This window comes from Sander lucioperca, chromosome 1, assembly GCF_008315115.2.
Source record: "Sander lucioperca isolate FBNREF2018 chromosome 1, SLUC_FBN_1.2, whole genome shotgun sequence".
NCBI classification, from domain to species: domain Eukaryota; kingdom Metazoa; phylum Chordata; class Actinopteri; order Perciformes; family Percidae; genus Sander; species Sander lucioperca.
Window position 1 is genome coordinate 45375941 of NC_050173.1, and position 27208 is coordinate 45403148.

The 27208-nt window shown below is 40.2% G+C and overlaps 1 long non-coding RNA gene across 1 annotated transcript; it reads left to right on the forward strand.

Annotated features, from left to right (window-relative positions):
- Positions 1–408: 408 nt before the first annotated feature.
- Positions 409–26118, forward strand: LOC116062513. Its single transcript, XR_004108018.1, has 3 exons — positions 409–543; positions 15461–15464; positions 26076–26118. It is a non-coding gene; the product is annotated as an uncharacterized LOC116062513 (long non-coding RNA).
- Positions 26119–27208: the final 1090 nt, after the last annotated feature.

A 27208-nucleotide genomic window follows, 5' to 3' on the forward strand; every position in this document is an offset into this window, starting at 1 on the left:
TGGTATAGTTGTGACATCGCAACCGTAAGGAAGTCCCGATGGCTCGTTTAAAGGCACAGTTTTTGAATATGGACTGTGTGCATTTTTTTTGCTGATTGAGCGTTTTGATACTTTTACAGTATTTATAAAGCACCTCGACCAGCTTTATGATCAAAAAGGACATGGACATCTCACTTTTTACAATGAATGACCTTTAATGTTACAACATTAGCCACTTTTAATAGTGAAAAGTATGCGTCGTGGTGACTGTGACTTGTTTTACAATCAAAAACATCTGCACTGGCAGAACAGTAATGGCCGTTTTACAGTAGCCACATCTGAGCTTGCACGTGCCAATGCGATGTCAAAATTATGTAGATCTCGCTGCCGCACCAGGATTTTGAGTGTGCGATCGGAAGTCGTGCACCACTCTGTTTTTTTCAGCGGCGCACGACAAAGCAGAAACAGGAAGCCTGAAGAAGCTTGAGGGTAACCGGATGCAAGGACTCTCAGAGTGACTGCAAGTCTCTCTTGTAAACTTACTGGTTTAAGATGAGTTCTTTTGTGGTGAATGAAAGGCTTGATCCGACAAAGTAGGTCATCGAATCAAATCAAAGCATTGACGGCAATGCTGCTGCCAGTTCTGCCGTTGTTTACCTTTTTCTTCTTCTTCTAGTCTGTAGAAATAGCAAAGTCGGTAGCCTTTCCTCATTAGCGCCACCTCTGTTCAGGAGAAGACTGCAACTAGTGTCTCATACTTTCTTTACACAAAGCATCTTATTTACATTTCACTACACTGACCTCATTTCACATTTCCAAAGAGACTAGGCTCCCTCCCTTTTCTCTCTTAATCCTTCTCCCCAGTTTGTTTCCCTCCGTCCTATTCTTCTCCCTACTTTCCTTCCTTTCTAAGACTTTCTTTCTACAGGAGAGCGAGAGAGAGAGAGAGAGAGAGAGAGAGAGAGAGCGAGAGAGAGAGAGGGAGAGAGAGAGAGAGAGAGAGAGAGAGAGAGAGAGAGGGTAGTGATAAATCATCCTCCACCTTCTGAGTTTGGGTTTCGCTGTTGCTCTCCCCCGACCGTGATGAATTGCCCTCCTCCGAGAACAGAACGTATAAAAACAAGAAAATGAAAGTAATAAAATAAAAGAATGAAACAGAAGGCCATTTCACTTTCTCCCTCTTTCTTTATCCAAAAACAAAAAAAGGAAGACTCGGCCGGGCAGGACCACAGTCTGTCTGAGGGATGATGGGATGGAGAGAGTGAAGAGAACAGAGAGATTTTTTCCTGTTCTTTTTGGGGGGGTTTATGAGGCGTGAAGAGTTTTCAGGGAAGCTGAAAATATCGCTGCGGTCATTCAACAGACACTTTCAAGGATCCTCCAGTCTCCCCTCTTTCATTTCCATCTTTTCCTCGCCCTCTTTTTATATTCTCATCTTCTATATCCTTTGTTACTGTAATGTTTAAAGTGCTCATATTATGCTCATTTTCAGGTTCATAATTGTATTTTGAGGTTGTACCTGAATAGGTTTACATGGTTTAATTTTCAGTAAACACCATATATTTGTTGTACTACACATTGCTGCAGCTCCTCTTTTCACCCTGTGTGTTGAGCTCTCTGTTTTAGCTACAGAGTGAGACATCTCACTTCTGTTCCATCTTTGTTGGGATTCGCACATGCGCAGTAGCTAGGTAAGGATCGCATCAGCTAGCTAGCTGTTTCTCTAACTTCAGTTAGTACAAGGCAAAATTAGCCGGGTGACTTCTTCTAAACGAGGGCACACTTCCAACTTTGCGTGGAATACCTGCAGAACAGGGACATGTAAGTAGTTCTGTTCTGTTGTAGCAGTGTTTTGCCATTGAGAACGAGGGGGCTAACCGCTAGCATGGATTAGCCCCCTCGTCTCGGCTAGTGACGTAGAAAACCCTGCAGATTTTGAACAGCTCACCCCGAGACTGAAGGCAGGTTACATTCAGAAACCGTATCTCACTCAAAACAGCGTGGATGGTTGCCATAGTTTGTATGCGTGTGGAAGCACCAGAGACACAAAATAACACCCCAAATCCCAGAAAAAGTGATTTTTTCATAATATGGGCACTTTAAGCTAGATGAACATCTATGTCCATACTTACTTCTCATTACTTCCACTCATTTATACCACAGCATTCTCAATAAGTATTTGGCCCTCTCAACGGTTTGAATTTATAATGTTGTAAATAAATTGAATTTGATCAAATTGAAATATCAAATTGAAATATTTTGTGTTTAACTTTTCGTGTGTTTAGATTTCACATGGCTGATCAAATATTAATATTAATATGATATTAATTCAGGGTTCTGGTTTTGGATATACATTATATGTTGCTTAACTCTACAATGCATATGAAAGCCTTTAAATGTGCATCAAATCAATCAATAAAGCAGGGCATGCTTTAGAGGCTTAGCAATGCTAACCATGGCACTGTGGACATCAAAATAGGACTGGACTTTTTGGCTGTTGTTCGTGTTTTAAACTTTGACCCTCTCACTGTAATTTCACTTCATCAAAGTATATCGGAACATTATGGTCGCCTAAAAATGTCTTGTTCAGCGTTCGGTTGCCATAACTTGCTGCGTCATCCTCCCCAGCTCAGAATCAGAAAAGGTTTTATTGCCACAATAAGTACACTTATGTGGAATTTGGCGAATGGTGCATACATAAACTAACAAACAAACATATTAAACATTAATATGAAATACAGAATAGATACAGAAAAACAAATATATACATACAAAATAACTGTTGCATAAGAAGAAAGAGGTTAAATGGGTTGAGTGCAGAATTTGCGTACTGTATGTGTATAAAGTATGTGTAATGGGTTCCTTCTCGTCAAAAATCTTCACATCCGGTTGCAAGAAAACAAGATGTTGACGCCCGAATTGCCGAACTCGAGGCTTCTAAACGGCAAACCAATGGGAGACCTTATGCTACATCCACTGTTTTTTACAGTCTATGGGAAACACATATCACATTAAAATCCATCTTGTCAGGCTTAAAGTAATGCGTTTGTGTCTGCACAGCAGAGGACCGAACCAATCAGCGTCCGGTGAGGAGCTACTGGCTGCTACAGGCGGGGTTTAGGTGTGTGAGACGGCCGCGACTGTTCGTTCAAAACACAAATGTTGGATGTGATGGACAGATGGTTAATCCAATCACCTGCCAGGTCTTCTTTGAAAGTGCCTGCCCTTTTCCATCAGAACTGTTTTTATCTTTGGGTAAAAAGCCTTGAGACTATCATGTCAATCACCTCTAGTGTGTGTGTGTGTTTCCCTTTACGTTTCACAAAACTGATCAAATATTGGTATTAGCATTCATTTCAGGGTTGTGGTTTAACACAGTGTAAGTTGCTGAATTCTACAATAAATATGCAATCACACCCATCATATCAGATCTCATCCAGTCAATACCACCAGCTACATTATTGTTAGTTGGCAGCAGTTACAGGATACTAAACACTCTTTACTTCTATCTCATTTCCTCCTGTTCTCTTTTCCACTTTCACCTGACAAATAGTGGACTCAAACAATTCTCCAGAAGGGGAACATTCCCTCCCTGCAGCAAAATATTTATTATTGAACATGTTTAAGCCCTAAAGCCCAGTCATTATCCCAACCAGGAAGAGGTTCTGTAATGTGATTAGATTGGCAAGGCTTTGCTCTCAGTCAACCCGCTCGCTTTTAAATGGAAGTCGAGATTACAAGCTTTTTCGATGACATTAAATATGTCACGCTCGCTAACGGAGAAAAGAGATAATAGGAGGCTTAAGGCATCCCAATTTTTAATGGTAATAGCACTAGGTGTAAATGTGTCACCAAGCAGAGAAATGCCTCATCTCAGTAATCAAACCACAGCCAGGAGATGAAGCAAACCGCTGTGGTGTTGACTGGGAATATGTAGAAATATTCTTAGTTTCTAAGTATGGGGAAACTTGACTGAAGTTCAATCCAAGTTCACGGTGTTAATCCAATCAAAGGAAGAGAGGATTAAAAATCCAAATGCACTTGAGGTGATAATTAGTGCTCCTAATTGATGTTGAGTACAGACTGCAGGCTGCAGATTTGAAGCATTGGCATCATCTGAATTTTAGCCCCACCATTAAGAGTGTGAGTACATTTTATTCAGTTCTTTCTAAAAGTTTATTTTTCATTGATCCAACAACCCGTTCTCACTCCCAACTCACCCTTTGGTGTCTGTATTGAACGCACCGAGCAGAGCAGCAGCTCGACCGCTGAGCTGTAAGATGACGTAGTATTAACTCTTGTGTTGTCTTCCTGTCGACCGTGCAGTTTTTAGTTTTTCCGGGTCTGGGTTTTCTGGGTTTTGGTCGTCTTTTCGACACTTTTATCACTATAGCCGACATTTTTGAAGATTTTCCAGATGTTTTTGACCCTTTTTTCGAAGTTTTTGAAGCTCTTTCCAACGTTATTTCATCAATTATTTCCTTCAAATGCTATCAAATTGAATAAAACACCCAAATTCAATGAAAGTAGTGAACTGATCATTTATTTTACTTGTGAAGAGTGTTGTAGGGAACCATCCACGTTATTTCTCTTTGACAATTTGTTTGAAAGAAAACCCACATTTCTGATATAGAAACTTTTTGAAAATGGAGGACAATGGGAGGGTTAAGAGCGACAACAGTAGCGATTAGTAGATCGAAAAATCCACGTAAGGAGATTGGTTTGGGTGGTTGTGGATGAGTCAAACAACACAGGACTTTCACCCAGGAGACCAGGGTTCGTGTCTCCGTTCTTGACGTATGTTTTGTTACCCCACCCACGATCTTTTCCTTAACTGTCCTGTTCTTGTGCCGCATGTCAGTTAAACATACGTCCCAGCCTGGAGCATCAAAAAGTGACGCCAATAGTCCTGACGCCAAAGGGCTAGACACAAGTCCCGAGAGCGTAAAATAGTTACGCCAAAAGTCATGACTCAGAGCATCAAAAAGTGAAGCCAAGAGACCCGACCAAGCGCGTCTTAATATGACGCTATAGGAGACTCTTTGCCTCAATAACAAACGATGAAAGGCACCTGACCATTGCTTTTTGATGCAATGAAAAAGAAGAAGAAAAAAACTTTTAAAATGTTCAGCTCTTTCAGCTAATGATAGGACAACTTTTTTCTACTATTTATACTTTTTTAAATATTAAGAAATTTTCAGGTAATTCATTTCATCTTTCATCTTTGACAGTATTACAGTTCATCTTCCAGCTTTTCTAACAATGTATTTTAGCTCTTATTTAGGTAATGCAGTTTAGCTTCCATCTCTGACAATTTTCCAGATTTTTCAGCAGTGTGGTGCAATGCATTTGGGCTTTAAGATTTTTCATACAATTTGTTTCATATTTCTGCATATGTGAGTCATTAGTCGTTAGAAAATATACTCAGACTTCACAATGTTCTACATATTTTGTCATTTTTCAACTTTTAAAGCCAACAATTCAGTTTAGCGTCAACTTTTAACTTTTTAATGAAATTCATACTTATTAAAACAATTTCCACTTTTTCAACTATTCTCACTACTTCAACTTCTTACGGATTTAAGCTATTCATCCAGTTTAGCTTTAGCAATTCAGCTATTCAGCATTCCCACGCATTTTCTGCAGGAAATGCATTTTCTAGTTTAGTTTTCAAATTTGTCTCTTGGTCAAGTAGACCACCGGCCCCTCAATAAAGTGTGGTGGTAATCCCCAGACATGCAGCTTACAGTTAAGACTTAATGGTCATCTTTGCCTCACTTGCGTCGTGCCATTCACGCCGCCACCGCAAATTTGCCCCGTTGGATTGACTTTGTATGTCATAACGCTGCTGAATTTGTGTCATTTGTGTGGTGTAATTTCCAGAAACACCATGTTGTGGTATGATGAGACTAAGGGGGGGTCAGCCCTATGTTCCCACAGCCCTATGTTCCCATATTTCTAAGATTTTCCTAAAATTAGGCTCTATGTTAGGGTTAGGGTTACATTCCATCTGTAGTCCATTGCTACTGGATAATAGGTTGGGTGTAATTGGCTACCAAATTGGGAGAAAGGGGGATAAAATCTGATACAAATTTATGAAAGAGGAAATGTGGGAACATAGGGCCTAATTTTGAAAGAAATCTTAGAAATGTGGGAACATAGGGCTGTGGAAACATAGGACTGTGGGAACATAGGGCTGTGGGAACATAGGCACGCTCCCAACTAAGGGAAAGCTTGGATAGCATCAAGTCACAGGTCAGGGGGCGAGAATCATTCGGCCAGTCTCTAACAACCAAACCTCTTCATGTATAACTATTTGTCTATCTACAGATTCAGAGAGTTAGGCAGCTACAAGATAAGGGAATGTTATGTCTCAGGGCTGTCTCCTTTTGGAGGTCGGTGGGCCAACCACATGATTCAGTATCTGTGTTAATGGCGCCTGCAATATCTTTGTTCAATGTTCAGCTAAATGTAACGTCTCCAGCATGAGTATAAATTTACCTTCAGGAGGACAAGAGCTTCAGAGCGTTAGGATGGCACTGCACAATAACACATCGTGGTTGTACTGTACTGCCTGCTTAACTGTCTCCTCAATCATTAAATGCTTCTGTGTAATTCATCAAGGTCTCCCGGACCTTCTTCACGTATGTGAAATGAGTTGTGCTGCTCCTGACAATTGCTCTTAACAATTTGGATGTTGGAGTAAAGGAATATCCCATCTATTTTTTTTCAGTGCTGTTTTCTCTTCTAACCTCCTTTTGTCTCGCCGGTAATGGCTCATTTTTAGCTGAATATTTTAATGTCAAAGAATGAGAAATAACAAAAAAACAAAACCGAGACACAAACATAATGGGAAAAGCTTGTCTCGAAGGACGAAAAAAAAAGAGGTTGTATTTCTGGAGAGGTCAGAAAGAGCGTCGCGTTGTTTAGCAGCTTTAATGCGGTGAGGCTGGCGAACAGCAGCCGCCGGTGGGCTCAGGTGAACGCTCGCCACAGGGGAAATAACACTGGTCTAAATCATGGAAAACAGAGGGATGACAGGAAGCAAGATGAGGATGAGGGTTGAAGGAGTGGCTAGAGAAAAAAGAAGGTAGAGGAACAAGAAAGGAGAAAAAGCACAAAATGTAGAATTACAGAGAGAAAAGTAATAAGACGATATAAAAAATGGGGTAAGGGAATGGAGGAAGGAGACAAAAGAATTACAAAGAAAAATATGATGAGACAAAAACACAGAATAATGCATACGGTGTACAAGACAGGAGAAAAACAAGAGAACAACAAAGACTGAAAACAAGTGAGATCAAACAATGCAGAGAATATAAAGAAGAGAGCAAAATAAACCGAAAGGTCAAGGCACAGAGAAATGAAACAAAGAGAGAAAAGAATAAATCCAAAGAAAATGTGGGTAGAAAAATGACTGCAATGATGGAAGTAAAAGGAAGGGATGGAGAAGTCTGAAGACATTTAATTTAGCCAGCAGAGTGAGTAGACTGACGGAAGGAGAAAAGCAGAGAGCTGCAGATAAATGTAGAAGAAAGCTACGACAGAAACAAATAATTGGATAGAGAAAAGAAGAGAACAGTGACACAAATGAAGAGGAAGATGTAGAGAGGGAAACAGATCAGAGATATAAAGAAAGAAGAACAAGGAGGGAGCAGACACATAAATTAGGAGAAATCCTGCAGCGGATAGAAGAAAGTGACAAAAAAGAGAGTGAATTTAGAAAGGCCAAAGGAGGGGCGCCTGGGTAGCTCACCTGGTAGAGCGTGCGCCCCATGTACAGAGGCTCAGTCCTCAATGCAGCGGCCGCGGGTTGGATTCCGACCTGTGGCCCTTTCTGCATGTCATTCCCCCTCTCTCTCCCCTTTCCTGTCGAAGCTGTCCTATCAAAATAAAGGCCTGAAATGGGAAAAAATAATCGTAAAAAAAAGCAGCGAAGAAAGCACACAGAGAAAGATAGAGAATATAGTAGACAATAAAGGTGGGCAGAGGGAGAATATCATTTCCTATGAATTGATCAGAGAAAATGTACCACGGTACGTAAATGATAGCCTTGACCTACCGCTAATTCTAACATCGACTCAAACTAAGCCTAAAATAACCTTAAATAACTTCAACCTGTACTAAGAGGATACACACCTTCGTTTAATTCAGATGACAACAATACTCGTGTCCTGGAAGTACTTCTTAAGGGGACCGGTGTTTTAACCCAAACCACAAACTCATTTTAAAGCTGCCGATCCCAGCTGAAGCCTTTCTGCCTTTGGTTCCGATGTTGTCTGTTTCTTCGTCTTGCGCCAGACAGAAAGCACTGCCAGATGGACTTCTGTCTGCAGGAGATAATTATTACTAAATGTCCATCGCAAGAATCAGCCCAGGTATAATACACACTGCAGGGTTGAATTTATTGATGAAGAGGGGAATTGCATACATCAAGTACGCTTCGGAAAATGATTCTATCATTGATTGTCCGCCTCAGCATCTGTGAATCAGACACGTGAAAACATACATGTGTGGCTTTTTAGCTGCATGCGCAATAAACACTGCAAGGTTAGATGTATTGATAAAGATGGGAGATGCATACATCAAATAAGTCAAGTTTCAGACATTTTGATATGTCACAAAGGAAAAGTGCAGGCGTATATTATTACATTAATGATGGCTGAATTCAATTTAGCGGCATCAGTTTCTTACCTTGCACTGTAGCTGGAGAAACTAAGTGTAACATCCCACGGGTGAACACTGCAGGGAACACAGGCCTTTGTTAATGACGGTGTTAATTAACAGTGCGTCTGTGTGATGTGCTGATGAGGCACCTGTCAGGAAAGTTTAATATTTTCTTGTCCTCATTTTACTGCTTATTCATCTTGCATGTTTCTTGTTTTATACAGTTGTGCCTCTTGTATACTGCTGAGCCATGATTTTCAGTTTATAATAAATCATTTCCTGAGAATCGAGCAGAGTAAATGTACCACGGTACGTAAATGATAGCCTTGACCTACCGCTAATTCTAACCTCGACTCGACTCAAACTAAGCCTAAAATAACCTTAAATAACTTCAACCTGTACTAAGAGGATACACACCTTCGTTTAATTCTGTTGTCATGTTTTAAACTTAACAAGTCCTTATGGTGCCTAAATTTAACCGTCACGTCACTGTTTCACAGTCACCTTTTTTGTGGCTAAAGTCATCTGACCCCGGTTGCCATAATTTCATAACATATAAGAATAGGTGTGCATACATTTGCGTACGACATCGTACCCATTCATGAGAATGCATTGAACTACACCCCATAGTGATATTACAACATACTGACACACCACATGAGTACACTTCTACATCACTGCAGCAACGTGACCAGTTCGATCGCTGATTTTTGACAAGTGTTAAAGCTTTAGTGCATAACTTTTTGATATTAATGAATGTTCAGCCATTGCCAAATGAGTTGCTACAAAGCTAATTAAGACTATCAGCTCCACACAACTCTCTCTGTATTTCTCAGTATGACTATGTTCAGAAGATTGTGTTGTCCGCCGACTTTCGTGTGCAGAAACTCGAGTGAAGATAATTTCCTCTTCTGAAGAGTCCATCATGTTTTTTCAATCCTCCGTGTCCTCCTTGGCTACTAGCAACTGTGTGGAGGAGGGCTGGGCGTGGTGCGCAGCTTGTATCATGTGGACGCGCCGACAGAATTGTTGTCATTTCTTAGAATTCCTCATGGGGGCGACAGAAACTACACACTATAGCTTTAAGTTGTTCCTTAACTGAAAAATGTTAATTTATGTCAGTCCTGGGGAAGCGAAAATATCATTTTGCAGAGCCATGAGATGGCAAACGAGACAGGACACAATAAAATAATATATTTTATAGACACTTCTATAAAATAAAAAATAAATTAAATAACATATATAGATTTTTTTTCAGTTTCAGTTTTCACGTGAAGCCCTGCTTCCACTGATAATCACATGAAACAACCTGGAAAAAAAATATTTTCTTAAACTGCTTACCAGTCTGCTCATCTTCACATGCGACTCTTTTCATGTCGTGACCACTGTACATCCTGAGGATGTTTAATGTGAGCAGTCAATAGACAGTCACTGTGGGTGATTCAGCTTTTGATGCGTAGCGCGGCCCCCGGCCATCAATATATTCTCCTCTTTTGTGTGATCTGGAAGAATCCGTGGACTGAGAGGCTGGAGGTGGACTGAATGCAGACAGCGCTGAGGGCCACACACTTACTGTGGTCAGAAGAACTGACACGTGAAACATGCTGTACATGTGTGGCCTTTTAGCTGCATGCAGCTCTTTTCATCCATAACATACCGGCTGCAACTGGTATCATGCAGAAATATCTTTTTTTCTTTTGTTTAATCCCTGCTGACCACCACGCGCTCTGTGACCGTCAACCAATCAGATCAAACCAAATCAGGGTTTTTCCTGCATAGGGGAATTGTTGGCGCCCCCCCAAAAAAGGTTTTAGCCAGCCCCAAAGGAAAATCACCAGCACCAAAATGACAAGAATTGAGAATTTATGACAACTATTAAAATCCTCTTTTTATTTTTTGGGCATTTTAGGCCTTTATTTGACAGGACAGCTGAAGACAGAGAGAGCGGGAACAACATGCAGCAAAGGGCCGCAGGGCGGAGTCGAACCTGCAGCCGCTGCGTTGAGGAGTGAACCTCTATATATGGGCACCTGCTCTACCAGGTGAGCTACCCAGGAACCCCAGAACATAAACTTTAATATAAGAGATAACCTCAATTTTATTTCAGGCTGTACCGGACTCTCCTGGAGATTTTTTGAAATATAAATATATATATATATATATATATATATATATATATATATATATATATATATATATATATATATATATATCTTTTTTTTTAACCAGTTTTGTTAATTGGGGTTTTATTTACTAAAGCATAATATACATTTTTGTTGTCAAATTGTCAAAAAAATAACAGGAAAAATGCATAGATTTCTGTCAAATAAGGTAACACAGACAGTTGTGTTTACTGTACCCATCCATGCAGACAGCGCTGAGGGCCACGCACTTCCTTCGGTAAGGACAGACACGTGAAAACATACATGTGTGGATTTTTAGCTGCATGCATAATCAGAGGTGTCAAGTAACAAATAATAATAATAATAATAAAATACTTTGTTACCTTACTTAAGTAGAAATTTTGGGTATTTATACTTTATTGGAGTAAATATTTTACAGCAGACTTTTTATATCTACTCCTTACATTTTCACGCAATTATCTCTACTTTCTATTCCTTACATTTTAAAAATAGCCTCGTTACTCCTATTTCAGTTCGGTTTGTTTTCATTCCGGCTTGTCATCGTTAAAAAAAAAAAAAAATCTATCCAGATAAATCGCGCCATCTGGATAGAGTGAATTTGATTGTGGTTGGATGAGAAGTATGAACATTAACCATTCCGACACCCTATTGGTTTGTACGTGATCCATCGCACTTGCACATGACACAAATCACGTCACACTCCAGCAAGGAAATAGCAGACGTATGTAGCCTAGTATGAAGATGTCCGTGGCAGAGACTCAGGAGAACTCGAGCGAAATGTCCCAAACAAGCCCCAGCGAGAAGGTTGGTATCCAGGAAGACCAGCCAACCCTTCTACATCCCTGGCCGTACCTGGAAGAATTTTTTCGAAATGGTTGGATGCAAAAACAACTCCTTTCGAATGCGCTGCAAGCTCTACGCACCCAAATACCACGAGCTAATTGTTTTTTTCCCCCTTACATTACTTTTACTTTTGTACTTTAAGTAGTTTTGAAACCAATACTTTTACACTTTTACTTGAGTACAAAGCTCGAGTTGATACTTCAACTTCTACAGACGTAAAAGCTAACTGGCTCATCCAATCACCAGCCAGGATTTTTTTTTTTAACAGTTCTGGCGCGTTACATTATTCAGTTTCAGGGTCCTAGTATTGTGCATTCTGTTTTAGGCCGGCTGAGCGTGTCAGCTGCGTGGCGTGTCCATTTTTATTTCGGCTCCCATGTTAACAGGTTAGAGTTTGCACACTGCCTGCGTGACACGCACGTCTCAGGCACGGCTCGAAACGCTTGCATGCTAGAAATAGGACCGACGTCTATTTTTCACACGACACGCAAGCGTATTGGAAGCGTTTCCAGGCAAAATAGAATATAAAAAGATGTTTATATGTACTTTTGACACTAATACATTTAATGAATGATATTTTGAAGTTTGAAAGTCTCTAGGTTTTGACATAAATGCAGATATAAATGTAATTAAAAAAAATTATAATCTATTTTCAAATATTGCACCTGTCAATACAGAACGAAGTATTCTGTAGCTTATTTTGCCGTCACTACTGCTGACGTTGTCTTTGCTGTAATCAAATCAGTATATATTTGTTTAACATGGTATTTCATTTTATCAATAGGAAAGATACATGTGTACAGACAAGGCTAGCAGCAGCAGCGCCGCGTCAGACACGTTTCTGGTGTGCAAAGACAGAAAAAAAAAGACAAAAAAAAAGAAACGCAGCCGCCACGCAACAGAAACGCCACGCTCACGCCACGCAGGCAGTGTGCAGCTGGCCTTGCTGTCATGGCTGACTACTGGGACACTTAGGACAGAGCATTCATGCTCAATGTTTAAATGTTATTAATTACACCTGTCAAAATGTCTGTTGTGCAAAGACCCATTGCAAGAGACAGGATCACTTAACAGGTATTTACACCAGCAGATACTCAGGGAGTCAAGTGAGGTAACCAAAGTTAAAGTTTTGTGTTCCAGGTCGTGCTGATTGTTAGCTCCATTCTTCTGATTAAAAAGCTAGCAGCAGCAGAGGACACTGAAGGACGGATAGTTAGTCAGTGCAGCTCCTCCACAGCCTTTCTGGGGTTCTGTTGTAAAAAATCTGCCTTGATGGCTTCATTAGTCGGAGTGACCTGCGTGCCTCGACACGGATAAGCCTTATGCAGATGCGACACAGGTCACGCTTTCTGCAGCTGCTGCAAAACGCCCGGTATCAATCTCCATAAAGAAGACAAGCCCGGAAAAGAGCCCCGCCATTTCGGCATCTGCTGGTAACAGGCGCATTAAAAGCCAACCAGCTGTCCACACAGGAGCATGTACGAACGTGAATTGGAGTCATTGGACAGAATTGTCACTCTGTGTGATGCAATATTTGCCTACAGTTAATAAAACAGAGAAAAAAATACTTAAAATGTTCATGAATCACAACATACGTGCGTTAACATTTAGGTATATGTTTTGTTCTAACAACTCTATAAAACCTTCAAGTTGTTCTGTTGGGGACTGAGAATGACATGTGAAGAACATGTCACATGTGAAAATTATGCTCCATCCTCCTCTTCTTATCCTTTTGATTTGTCTCCATAGGAGCAGTCAAAAGACAGAAACAGTCAAAATGGACTGGGTCAATGGGTCTAACTACTTATTCAGCAAGACTCCTCAAACAGACAGAAACAGGAAGAGGAGAGAGTGAGAGATCCGTGCTACTAAACTGTATTCTTCATTTATGTGTCATCTTTTTAAACCCACTTGGTAAAATAAAGAGTACTGGGCACCAGAGACTCGTCAGCAGACGCTTTGATCAAAGTTAAGACTTTTCTGTTTTATTGACTGCAGTTTTTCCACATACTTAATTATATCCAAGGAGGAGAGGATGAATTTGTGTGTGTGTGTGTGTGTGTGTGTGTGTGTGTGTGTGTGTGTGTGCGTGCATGCGTGCGTGCATGCGTGCATGCGTATGTGCGTGTGTGTGTGTGGGGGGGCTTGTTTAACTATATATTTGTGGGGTCCAAAAACTGGGAGTCCAGTATACTTGTGGGGTCCCGACAGCTTTGTGGGGCCAAAATGCTGGACAACTTTAAAGGGCTGTTTGAGGGTTAAGACTTGGTTTTAGGATTAGGGTTAAAATTAGGTTATGGTTAGGGTGAGGGTAAGGGTTAAGGTTAGGCATGTAGTTGTGATGGTTAAGGTTAGGATAAGGGGCTAGGGAATGCATTATGTCAATGATTGGTCCCCACAAAGATAGTGCCACAAACCTGTGTGTGTGTGTGTGTGTTTTGTCAGTCGGGGGGTCATGAAGGCGGGAGTAGAGACTCTGAGTCAAATGGGAGCTTCCTCTGTGCCTCGAGGCAACTGTTGACTGTAGCGGAAAATATTGGACTCTCGGATATAGCTGACGTTTCTGTGGGCTCACACACACACACACACACACACACACACACACACACTCTCTCTCTCTTTTTCCTCATTCCGCTTGCAGGCAAATGAGGATTGCTCTTATGTCATATAGCAAAGAGCCTTTCTTTTTGTACAAAATTGCAGCATTACATTAACAATAACATGAACATGCTGAAACCTACACACACAAACATAAACACACCCACACACACTTGTTTTTGTCACTTAGGAGGACATTTAATTTGTTCCCTGGAGATGTAGCCTGCCGATCTACTCAGAGAAAAGGTGAAACGTAGGCTTACATCACCAATGTAAACTAGGTAGCATGAAAGCATAATTTTTGCTGATGATAGTTTAATTTTAATCACACTGTGAAAAACTGAGGTTTTTGTTCATCACAAGTCGCTTTCAGTTAAGACATTTATTTCATTTTCTGTATCATCAATATTCACACATATAATCACACTTCAAACACCCTGCAATCTGATATATATAACATCGATCACAATCTGTGTTTTCCTCTTTGTTCTATCACACACACACTCACTCACTCTCTCACACACACACACACACACACACACACAGTGCATCAGGTGTATAGGATGTGGGTTATCCATGCATGTAGGTTGCCAGGCTGAGGAAACAAACAACACGTTGACTAACCCTGACAGCAACCATGTGTTACGCAAGAAACCGCTTCCTGTCTCTTTACTGCTCCTCCAATTAGAGATGTCCGAGTCTTCTCTCTCTCTCCCTCTTTCCTCTGCATTTCTTTCTTATCATGTTTTCTCTCTTCCCCTTTGCTGCTGTTCTTGTCACTTTGTACTCAGTAAAGCAATCTCTCTGTGATGGTAAGATTCTAGATTTTACAAGTTCTGTTTGAACAATCTTCCGAAAATAATCTATTTAAGGATATTCTGTATTTTTTAGGAAGTTGCTTAGAAGAGAGCATCGCAAACTGTCTCTCAGATTTCCCAGGATCTGCGATGTTCTCATCCCACGCCTGCTCGTCAGAGGTATGTGCCAGTCTTCACTTATCAGCAGAATATTTGAGCAAAACATGAAACAAAATGTAACTGCACTTGATCAATAGTGGCTGGTTAATCCTAGTTACACTGACAATTCCAACTTTTCATTATGTTCCATATTGAACATCAATCAGCGGGTATAAGCATCATAAGGAAAGGTCTGATTTTAAATAATCAAATGGTTTCATTCGACTGGTACAGGGACAAATCAGGGTGTTGTGGATTAACTTTTTTTTAAAGATGGGTTTCATATTTGTAGTTCTCACAGTTTTACTCAACATGATAATGGCTGATATCTGACAATGTGGCAACATAGCTAAAGCTTGTTAGATATCTAACAGAGCAAGGATTGATGGCCAAAACAACATAATTAAGAGCCAGGTTTTCTAAATAGATATATTCCTGTCTTTAAATTATTTTGTCAAATATTATTTATCAATGATGGAGTACCACAGGGACGTTTTCTTGGCCCACTTTTACTCACAATATATTTAAGTAACACTATTCTTTCCAAACATCATTCTGAAATGTTATCCTTTATCTGGTTGTGAAGATCTAAAACCTTTATTTTGGGGTAAAGTTTTTTGATGTCCAGTCTCTGCAGCAGTTTTATCAATTTCGTATTTGAGCATTGACGTATTGATACCGCTATCAATCCAGTTTGTTAAAGCAAAACGTTTAACAGCATTTAAGGGCTGACTTTAATACACCTTCTCATCATTTTAGCCATACTATGACTTATCCAAAGTCAAAATAGAGCAACACAAACTTTAACACAACTTTAATCTTTTATTCTGCTTAAGTCAGTTCACGGTATGTTGTCTGTTTAAAGGCATCCTTTAAGATCGACAAAATCTTCTAGAAATAGAATCCAGTGAAAGCAGATGGTGACACATTGATTGCCAACAAACTGACCTTTATAGTGAATCACTGCTCAATACTGTAGAGCATAACTGATGAATGTCAAGAGAATTAATGTGATGACACTGCTATGTGCTTTTCTTTGAATTGTTTATTTATTTGCATGTCTTATAAGAAAGACATTTTTATTAAAAACTGACCTGAGTGCATAGGCTAACCTTTACAGTTTATGTTACAAAGCCATAAGGCCTCCATTCAGAAAGCAGTGTAACATTTTGATGTCTGCATTTTCTTCCTGAATTATTCAAAGGAATTTTGCATAATTGCAACATGGAATATTTTGGTACCATGCATAATTAATGTATTCTGTGTTTAACTAAAGTTCCTAATTGTGTTATGCACAAACAGCAGATGGGAATTTCACAGCAGGAGCTGCATTAACAGAGACAGAGCTGGCAAAGTAAACTTTTAATTGGATTCCTCCTGAACTGCGGACACCGGGGCTTGTCGTTAGGAAGCTTGAGCCCCCCTAAAAAGGGTCTAAAATCGCCAATGAATCAAGATAACTACAGCTGCCGTCCTCTCTATTTTCGTTTTCTGTGAAATAAAAGGGAATAAACCATGACCTTTTGATGGAAATATTGTGTTTGCTGGCTGTCTGTGTGTTTTGACATTTCTTTAAAGAAAAAATTACACATTAGCATTAGGAGGATCAGCCCCCATGGCTGAACAGTCAAAGCAAAAAACTAAAAAACCTAAATGGAAGTTAGCCTCCATGAAGTGTTAGCCTCCAGATGGAGATAAAAAGTCAGGACCATTTGATGCATTAGCACAAGCAGTGCCAGCCACAATGGCCAACAGACGGAGAAAAAAAACAAATGAAGAAATGACGTGTTAGCATTAGCAGTGTTAGCCCCCATAGCTGTATAGACGGAGTTAGAAAGTGCAAGATGGCGCAGTCAATGTGCCACCTACAGTGTCTTAATTTGACAGATGTGTAAATGCCGAAACACCTCATAAACAGAGTGACCTCTGAGGAACAAAGACAGAGGCGAAATAAATCAAACAAGAAATTTCTAATATTAACTTACAATGCAGACATATCCATTGGGCTGTGCAGTTATTATTCAAGAATATAAAACTAGTGGTAGCAGTATTTATGAAGGACAGGAGGAATAATTGAAAGGAAGCTTTTACAGCAGTCTCTACCATGCAACTCATATTAATTTACCCAGACAGCTAGGAAAAGAGCATAATCGGCAGTGAATTACCTCTGTGGAGGTCACACTGTGACAGCCAATAAAGATATTATCGGCGCAGTGTCAGGTGAGCCGGCTGGTGGATGAATGCAGATAAGAGGGAATGTGTTAACAGGCTGATCCAAGGTGAGCATTTACATTTTTTAAATGGCTTTGTACGTCTCAGGTGTTTTAAGTGATACCCCGAATCACGATGGGTATAACCGTAAAACATGTTGAACTTTCTAGATTAGCAATATTACAAGCAGCCAGGTGTATGGAGGTCAGAGGTCAAAGCCATGACACCTAACGCTACCCACGTAACTCCAGAATGGTCCTGTATGGCAGATGTATGCTGGGTTAAAGGAGTTGAATCAAGAAGAGCTTTTCTTGCTCGATTGGCTGTGAGAGGATCCTATTCATTTTCTCCATAAGGATTTTGATAATTAGCCATAATGTCTAAACCCTCCAATGACTGAACACGAGCTACGAAATTGTGAAACCATGGTTGGTGCCCCTGTAGAAGCCAAAAGTCTGTATAAAATCAACCTTGTTTTAAGATAAACATGTTTTATTAGCAAGGTCATGTAGAAGTATTACTCTACCCACAATCCTAAGCATAACAGCGAAGTGTCTGATTCGTGGAGTGAATTTAGTTACTAAACTTAGGTAAAAGTGGGAAGGTCATATAGAGTACAGGAATACCATCACGTCAAATATGTTCAATTATCAAGTCCTCAAAATTCACAAGAAGTTGGGCACGGCCTTCCTAAACAATCTGTCCCAAAAATGACTCGTACAAGGAGGATCATGGAGGATGGCAGCTGTAGCTAGCTTGGATTCACAACAAGTACAATTGATTCCAGTATGATGATGTCCATTGAATCTTCTCAAAAAAGTGAATCCACCTCTTCGCTGTTTTTAGTATGAACCAAATACAAAATATATTTTTTCAAAAAACATGCTAACATACGGCTAAATACTAAGGCTATTTAGCGGTTAGCTGATGTTGTTTAAACAGAGACAGTTAATGGTGCCTGTAACAAACTGAAGCTGTGAAGTTAGCCTTGATTTGGCGGGAAAAAAGGCTTTAAGCATACTGACCTTACATAAGTTATGTTGTTTCTTTTATCATAAATAAATGGATGTTGCTACCGAATGTGTAATTGATGCAGTAATCTGCCATATGGCTCAGTCTAACATATAACGTATCTCACAATGAACAGATATACTGGTAAATTCAAAAGTATGTGTTAACACTAGGACAAAAGGAAAAGCACGGCTTGGATAATGGCTGCCAACTTTAAAATCTCTTAGACAGGCTGATGGAAGTTCATTTTAAGCCCTGTATGCTGGTTTTATCTGCAACATCCGGCTAAACTCTGACCTCAACTGCTGATCTGCTTCACACAGTCAAAAATATATCAAATATAATATGTATAATGTATGAATGTATTGCATTCTCTTTTCAAATATATGCCAACATATTGATCCAGTTTTGGTCAATAATACAGACTTGCCAATATATCGGTCTGGCTTCACTTTTCACTGCTTCAAGCTGCCAAATACAACGGAGAATAATCCTCAGAATAATGAGAGTGGTGATTTCTTGGCTGGACCCTCATGTTGAATAAACATTATTCTGATCCTGAGGTATAAATATATGAGCAGCTCTGATAAGCATGGCTTTGAATAGAAAGACGCCTGTAATTTGCATTCATTGGACCATTATTTGACAATACTGGTGTGTGTATGTGTGTGTGTGTGTGTGTGCGTGTTTGCTCTGTATCTGCAGAGGGACAGATGTTTAAATGTATTCTCTGCATGCCAGCTGACATCTAAACACAATTCAGCAGACGAACGGTGCTTCCATTGATACTGCTGTTTTTTTTTTAGGTGGAACGGCGGCTGTCAGCCATGTATCTGGCTGTTTGTGTGTGTCTGTTTGTGCGTGTCAAGACATCACTAAATATAATTTCACAGACTTGCCAAGTTGCCAGTGCTGCTGCTATTCAAAGAGACAAGGAAAGTCTTCGCTTTACATCAGTGTGTGTGTGTGTGTGTGTGTGTGTGTGTGTGTGTGTGTGTGTGTGTGTGTGTGAGAGAGAGACAGAGTGTGAGAGTGAGTTTTGACAATGAAACCCTCTGTGTGTTACACCGTTTTCTTGGCCTTTTCTTTTGCTTCATCCAAGTGTTGTGACCCTGGGCTGCAGTCCAAGATGAAAGCACATACACAAACAAACCAGACATATTCACACACACACACACACACACACACAGGGGCACACGTGCAGTGCACACATCATGTGCACACAATGTGGACATTCAGTGCACATGTGCATTAATATATAGTAGTTCTCTGCAGGCAGACTGGTTCACATAAATGTACATAGCATTATGCAGCATATACACATACATCTGATCTGCACACACACACACACACACACACACACAAATATATATATTCAGGGCTAAAATAAATGGACAGACATGCATTCTGAATATAAGGAATGTTTGTCCTCTCCTTAAGGAAAATATTCATTAATTTTCAATCTGGGTCTTATTATCATAATTTTGTCCGGCCGGAAAATTGCCTTCGAAGTATACACAGTTAGCTACAATAGCTAATCCAGGGAGTCATTTCTGTTTTCTTGCAGTCAGACATTTTGAATGTATATGCAGTATGTAAGGCTGTTAAAAGCTTTTCTGGAAAGCTTTAGGGTGCTTGCCCTAATATATATATATATATATATATATTTTTTGCCACAGGTAGTCAAAATGGTCCAATCTTGAGTATAAACTCCAGGTTGAACAAAACCAGACTTATCCTTTAAAGGTGCCCTGTGGAGCATTCTTGGAAACAAACAAAACATAATGTTCACATTCAGTGTTACTCACCAAAATGCTTTGTGTGTATCCTTAGGCTTTAACAAATGTGATGCCGATTCAAGTTTGAAAAGTCTTCTTTCTTGCCTTTGCCGGCACATTGCTGCGTTTCTTGTTACATAACTGCCACCTGTCCAGTTTGTTCACAACTGAGTGATTTCGTAAGCACAAACAAGTTCATGGTACGTTAACCCAATTTCATGAGGTCACAGTTTAAAATTAGCTCTCATTGCTTTTCGTTTTTTGTGAAATTTCGGACCAATGGGTTGTGCTAACGTTGCACTTGCCACCTCTGTTGTAGGGATTTAAGAAACTACGACAAAACAACGTATATCGAGGCAAGCAGAGAAAGCCTTCCAAAGCTGTCGATATAAACCTCAGTTTTACATAAATATATATTCAAACACCGTCTGACTCTGACTTGCCACATAACAATGGTGGAATGTGAAAAGATTCCATAATCCATAATCAGAATGGCCACCATTGAGAATCAGACGTAGGTTTAACGATACCGGAATACCTACAAATCATAAGTACTCAACATCACTGCATTATTAATGCATGCCAACACACAAAGATACATAAACATATACGGTACACACACCACAGTCATAATTCTCCAATATTCATGTACATGTTTAAAGGCATGTACACACACACACACACACACACACACAGAGTGAGACAAGGATATCGGCTGTGCTGATCTTTCCTCCACATTAAGCCGGGATGCTGCAGCAGTCTGAGGCTGACGGGACTGAGATTTAAGGCTCGCTGCTGCACTCAGCTGCCTGCACAGGATTTTCTAATTAGAGTTGGCGACTTGGCTTCAGCTTTGCCTCGCAATAAATCACAGAGCCTCTCAGGTGCATTCCCCGCAGCCCTGCTCAGTGGCATTTTCACTATCAGCACACTGATTGAGTTCCCCTGATATTTTCGTCCGGGAGAAGTGGAAAATGGAAACGTTGTGTGCGTGGGAGGGTGAGCATCTTTAACATGACTCAGCCAAACTGGTTTGTTAGAAGACATAGGAGGGTGGGAATTGGTTCGAACTGTGCACCACATGTCACAAAGCATAAACTAATAACTTGTTTTCCTCTTTAACAAAATGTCTGCTTTAGGACACACGGTGGGTGCCAGCGATGTAAGTAAAACAGAGTGAGTAAACGTGGCAGGTTTATTGTTTATTTCTTTTGCTTGAGTAAGGGATTCTGCACATTTAATTCCCTTAACACCTACTGTAATTGCAAAGATTTGGAGGCCAATGTTTATCCAGTTTCCCCCCCCCCGTTTATTTCTCTGTGGTGCAGAATTAGAGTTTGGTCATGCAGAGCGAAGCCAATTCAATTTCTTAACCAAAACTTTAGCAACGTCAGTACTTTCTAAATGGAGATTCATATTCAGCTGGAAATATTACTTCAATGTTTAATATGTAATATTCCCACATTAAAATCTAAAAACGACTGGACCTATTTTATATATGAGTGCTTTTTTGGTGCCTAAATGTAACTGTTGTCGGCACATAACAGTCACTTTTTGTCGGCTAAACTTAACCGCAACAGCCGCTGAAATGACCTTACCCTCGCGGTGCCCTGTACCCGGCTCACAGTCACCTTTCCTCAGCTAAATTTAACTGTACAGACCGCTAAACTTAACTGTCATGTAATTTCGCTGTAACTGTCGCTGTAATTTCGCAGAATACGTTACGAATTGTTGTGCATACGTTTTCGTATAATATTGTAATGGAAGATCATATATCTGGTTATTGACTTGTTTTTTCGTTTTTAGGTGCTTGAACTCCACAGTTTCTGCAAGTGTTTCACATGTTATAATTTGGGTTGGGTACCGAAACCCAGTTCCACTATGGAACCGGTTCCTACGCAACCGGTAGGAATCGGACCGGATTAGAACGCAAATTTCGGTTCCTCATTTCTGTTCCACTTAATGTGTAGACTGAAATATTTTCCCTCAGTCACTCCAAAACGGACGTAAAAATATCACACTTTCTCTGTAGTCTACCGTTAGCTAACTCCCGTAAATGTAGGCTACTTTTAAAATGCCATATTTTCCCTCTGGGCTCACCAAAACGGACGTAAAAGCATATTACATGTGATCGCTAATAAACATATTACATCTTTGTTATTTTTCAGTTTTTCAAGAATCGGTTTAGGAATCAGAATCGTTTTAAAAGTACCGGTTCGGCATCGGAATCGTAAAAATCCAAACGATACCCAACCCTAGTCATGATGTGTGGGCCTTGACAGTCCAAGTTGTTTGTTCTTTTGATAACCCAGGTGCAGAAACTGATTTAAACTGGAATTCTCTACCTCCCGTGCAGGGCATGAAGTTAACTTTTTTGACCACCAGCCAGTGACTTTTTACCAGCCACTTTTTTTGCGTCATAAAGGTGAAAAACAGGAATTGCTGTGTCTCTATGATCCTATCCTGTCCTATTGATGGTAGCCTACTCCTGGACATTGCGCTGTCATCACGTGCTGTAGTGGGGGGGCCCGCCTTGATAATCCTGCATAGGGGCCCGGTGTTGGCTCGTTACGCCACTGCATATAAGAGATGAGATGACTGACAAAATCAGGAGTAGCCTACGCGCACCACAACAACAACAAAACACTGGTGAATGCGCACCATAACACAAGAATTTTTTTTGTATAGTTCTTAAAAATAAAAAAATAAATAAAAAGGAAACTTGTTTTGGGGAGAATAATACTTATTACTATTAATTCATTACTCTGGGCTGAGATTTCCTAGGAACCTTACCAAAAAGGCTCAGGATGCTGCAAATGTTGGTAAAATATGAAAAAGGCCGGTGGATTTAAGACACAAAATAATAATTTATTGAATGAATCAAATATGAACATATCTGTCATTGTCAGTGGCTTGTTAATCTTTACATTGTTAGTTAATTTCCTATCCTGGCCTGGGACACACATTCATACGGTTTAATAAAATACTTATTGGACTTGAACTTATCATTGCACTTACAATAACGAGCGTAGCTGTCCTCAATTTAGGTCATCCTGTACGTCTCATCTGCGGTTTTTCCTGCATCCACCGTGTGCGTTTGTGTGTGATTGTGTGTGTGTCTGTGTGTGTGTTTGCGTGTGATTGTGTGTGTGTCTGTGTGTGTGATTGTGTGTGTGTGTTTGTGTGTGATTGTGTGTGCGCGTCAGTCGCGGGGGAAACGGAGCAGCCCCGCCCGCTGCAGAGAGCCGACAGTATTGAAACAGCAGCAGCTTCAGTGACAGCGTACATTGATGTTAAAATGTATACATGTTGGCAGGACGGTCTGAAATGTTTTGCACCATCTTTCGCTGTACGTTTTGTTGGTAAATGTGAGATGTTCGAGTCACACACACGTCTCGTCTTCATATCAGAAACTAGGAAATTAACTTTACCCGTTCTCACTCCCGCTTGGTCAGTGGCTGCACATGGGACTGCTGGGATTGTGTGAGTAATGAAAATGTGATAGGGGGCCCCGGCTGTCAATCAATGTCTTCCAGTGATGCGGGCCCCTGATTGGACCAGGCCCGTAAGCAACCGTGTACCCTGCTTACCGATAGTTAGGTGTCTGAATCACTCAATTCTCATTGGCTACCCGCCAACGTGGCAGGTAGATTGACAGTTTCACCAGCCAATCACAAAAGTTACCCGCATTTGGCGGGTGGACGGGTGCCAATTTCATGCCCTGCTCCCGTGCATTCTCAGGCTTGGAGGGGCCGATCAGGGCTGTTCATTTTACCCCCTCCACATTGCTGTCAGCTTGGGAGAGGGTTACTAAGCAAGTGATTCTCCAAGACTCTTTGTTCATTCTCTCAGACTCTCCGAACCTTCTTTGCGCAAAGAATAAATACTTCAAAGACTTTGTTGAGCAAAGCCTCATTTCAGATCTTACCCTATGTATTAGAATTTCCACCACAATATCATACGAACCCGTTCATGAAAATAAGTTGTACTGGGACACATGACATGCCTCAGTAGAGAGAAGGAATAATACCACGATGAACAGACCAAACGTAAATCTCTTGTTGGCAAAATGTTTACGCGTCCAGTCACAGGACCCTAATTAAGACTGATGATGCAACCTGAAACCCAGTTTAATGCAGGCATGTAATCTCATCTCGGGCCAAAACAAAAATCTCCCTGCTCATTGCAAAGGCAGAAGAAATCACGCTAATGTTGTGTGACATGCTTTTGCACTTCCAGTGGACGTGGATATTACCTGCTGTGTCTGAGCGTGCCGCAGCGGGAATGCAGAGCTGCACTGCAGACGAGGCCAAAATGCTGAATGACCGGAGAGGGCTCTCGCTGCTGCCAAATATCAGCGTTAACTGAAAAATGACTTGCTTTCAGAAGTAATATATTCTCCCTGATGGAGACACGATTTCTTTGCACTTACAACGCCTTTGTAAAGATAAGTAAAGTGTGGTGGGAGAGAGGGGGGAGGGAGATGGAGCTTTTATCAGCCTTCGCACGCTTCAAACACACACACACACACACTCGAGTGTACTCTACTGATGACTAAAACACTCGTGTAATGACATGAATGATAAATGGTTCTGTAGTGCTGACTGTCACACCGCAGTGTGCTGCTGAGGACTTGGCGGTCTTTGAATCTCTGTTCAATTTCTTCTCAGCTCTTAGCAGAGCGCCTGATGATTATAAAAAATGGATTTGATTAGAGTTGGCTGGTTCCTGTTTAATAACATTATTGGATTTGCATTAGCTTTGCATCATTGTGATTAAGTACCTTGATTTGAATTGGTTGGATTTACCATAAACAAACAATTCCATTTGGTTAACTGTTACCTATAAAGACTTTCTTAAGTTCCCAAATGATCAATTTAAAATGTATTTATCAATATTGTGATATGCAATTACACATTGTTGCTTTCCTGAGAATACTACACTCAAAGAAATAACAGTTGTCTGTATATTTTAACAGAAAATTGTCCATAGAACGTGATTCACAGTTGTATTTCTGTTTATTTACATTACATATTGTATTCTAGGGCATTTATCTGTGCTCCGACAACTAACGTACAGTAATTATTAACGTAGTTAACGTAGCTGTTCACAACACCATTATCGTCAATTATTAACCAGCACTTGGGTTAGCGTCAAGTTAGCGTCAAGTGACGCTAACCCAAGTGGTTAACGGTAACAGCTGACCTTTCCTAGTGGGTATATGGCGTATACCTGCGTCTCACGTAGCCTACACCACTGGGCTACGGGACCCCTATGGGGTCCATAGAGTTACTACAGGGGGGCCACCAAATTATGATTAACCCTTTTGTTGTCTTCCTGACAACCATGCAACTTTTAGTTTTTCTGGGTCAAAATAAAAAATAAAAAGTTTTTTGTCACTATTTCTTATGTTTTTGTCGATTGTCACCTTTTTCCAAGGTTTTCTTTGTTTTTTCCCCACACTTTTGAAGCTTTTTCCAACATTTTTGTCACTTTTTTCAATGTTCTTTTATCAATTTTTTTCAAATGCTATAAAATTGAATAAAACACCCAAATTCAATGAAAGTAGGGAACTGATCATTTATTTTACTTGTGAAGAGTGTTGCATGGAACCATCCACTTTATTCTTTTGACAATTTGGTTGAAAGAAACCCAAATTTCTGGTATAGAAACTTTTTGAAAATGGGTCAAATTTGACCCAAGGACAACAGGAGGGTTAATTGTTTTTTGAAAGTTTTTTTTTCAAAAATTAAAATTTCTTAACATGAATCCAACATATTAGCAAAATATAAATCTGCCTACTTGTGAAAAAACACACTGATGGTAGGTTTAGACCGCAGGTAAGGTAGTCACTAAGATATCCATCCAGAGATACAGTTTATATATAGCAGGGGTGTCAAACTCATTTTCACTAAGGGCCACACTGGAAAAAGAGAATCACACCAAGGGCACACCCATGTCACTTCTTTTTTTAACATTTTGGTAGCTTTTTTCCTCATTTTTGTTGTCTTTCTCAGAAATTTGTCACCTTTTTTAAATTTGCTGCTTTTTCCGACATTTTTTGTCGCATTTTTGTTGACATGAAGCCCTACAAAAGTCATCAAAAAAGAGTTCCTTAGCTGTAGAATTTAGCAAATCAAGCAAAACAATGATACATTTTTTCATGTGTTTCACAGCCTGAATATGAAAACTCTCTGCTTCTGGGGAAATTTCTGAGTCTCGGAGTCGGCAAATCTGCCATATGTCTGCTTTGAATGTCAGGCAATTGCAGTTTAAAAAACACTTTCCTGTGTTTTTGGTTTGGTGCACGACTAGGAGGGCCAAAATTTATTGTAAACCCAAATTGATATACGGGCCGGTTCTAAATCTAATTTTTTTTTTTTTACTTGAGTTTGACACATGTGATATATAGGATTCACTATGCCACATGATTTATAAAAATCATGCATAAAATCAAGTATTCTATGCACTACAAAGGTATGTATGAAGGCTTTAGGCTGCCCTACATGTTATTGTAGGCCCAGTTTCATAAACAACTTACATTCATTTTATACAATATATGTATTAGGGGGTCCCTGATCCATCTCTCTTTCAGTTGAACGTTGAAGACCCCTGGTTTAAAGAAATGCAAACAACCCAGGGAGTGTTTTTTCCTCCTATCATAGAACGTATCTGTGGTTTAGCTGGACGTTACTCCACAGCGCTGTGGAGACAGGTCTGGCTATGCAAGACTAAACCAATCATAAAGCACACAGGGATAAAAGAGTTCACATGAGTCTATAAACTGAGATTAAAGAAGGGACGTAACAAAAGACAGTGATTCACCGACACTTTGAACTCCTCCGGCAGGTCGTTTCAAAGACTATCACAGACCAAATGAATGACTTTCAGTAATATTACACCTTATACATTACACTGTGTCCATTCATCGCTTTCTCCAAAATGTATAAATCAGAGCTTTTGATGTTGCTTATTCCCGTCTCTGTGTATTAGGATGGACGTCAAACTGATCCATACTCAG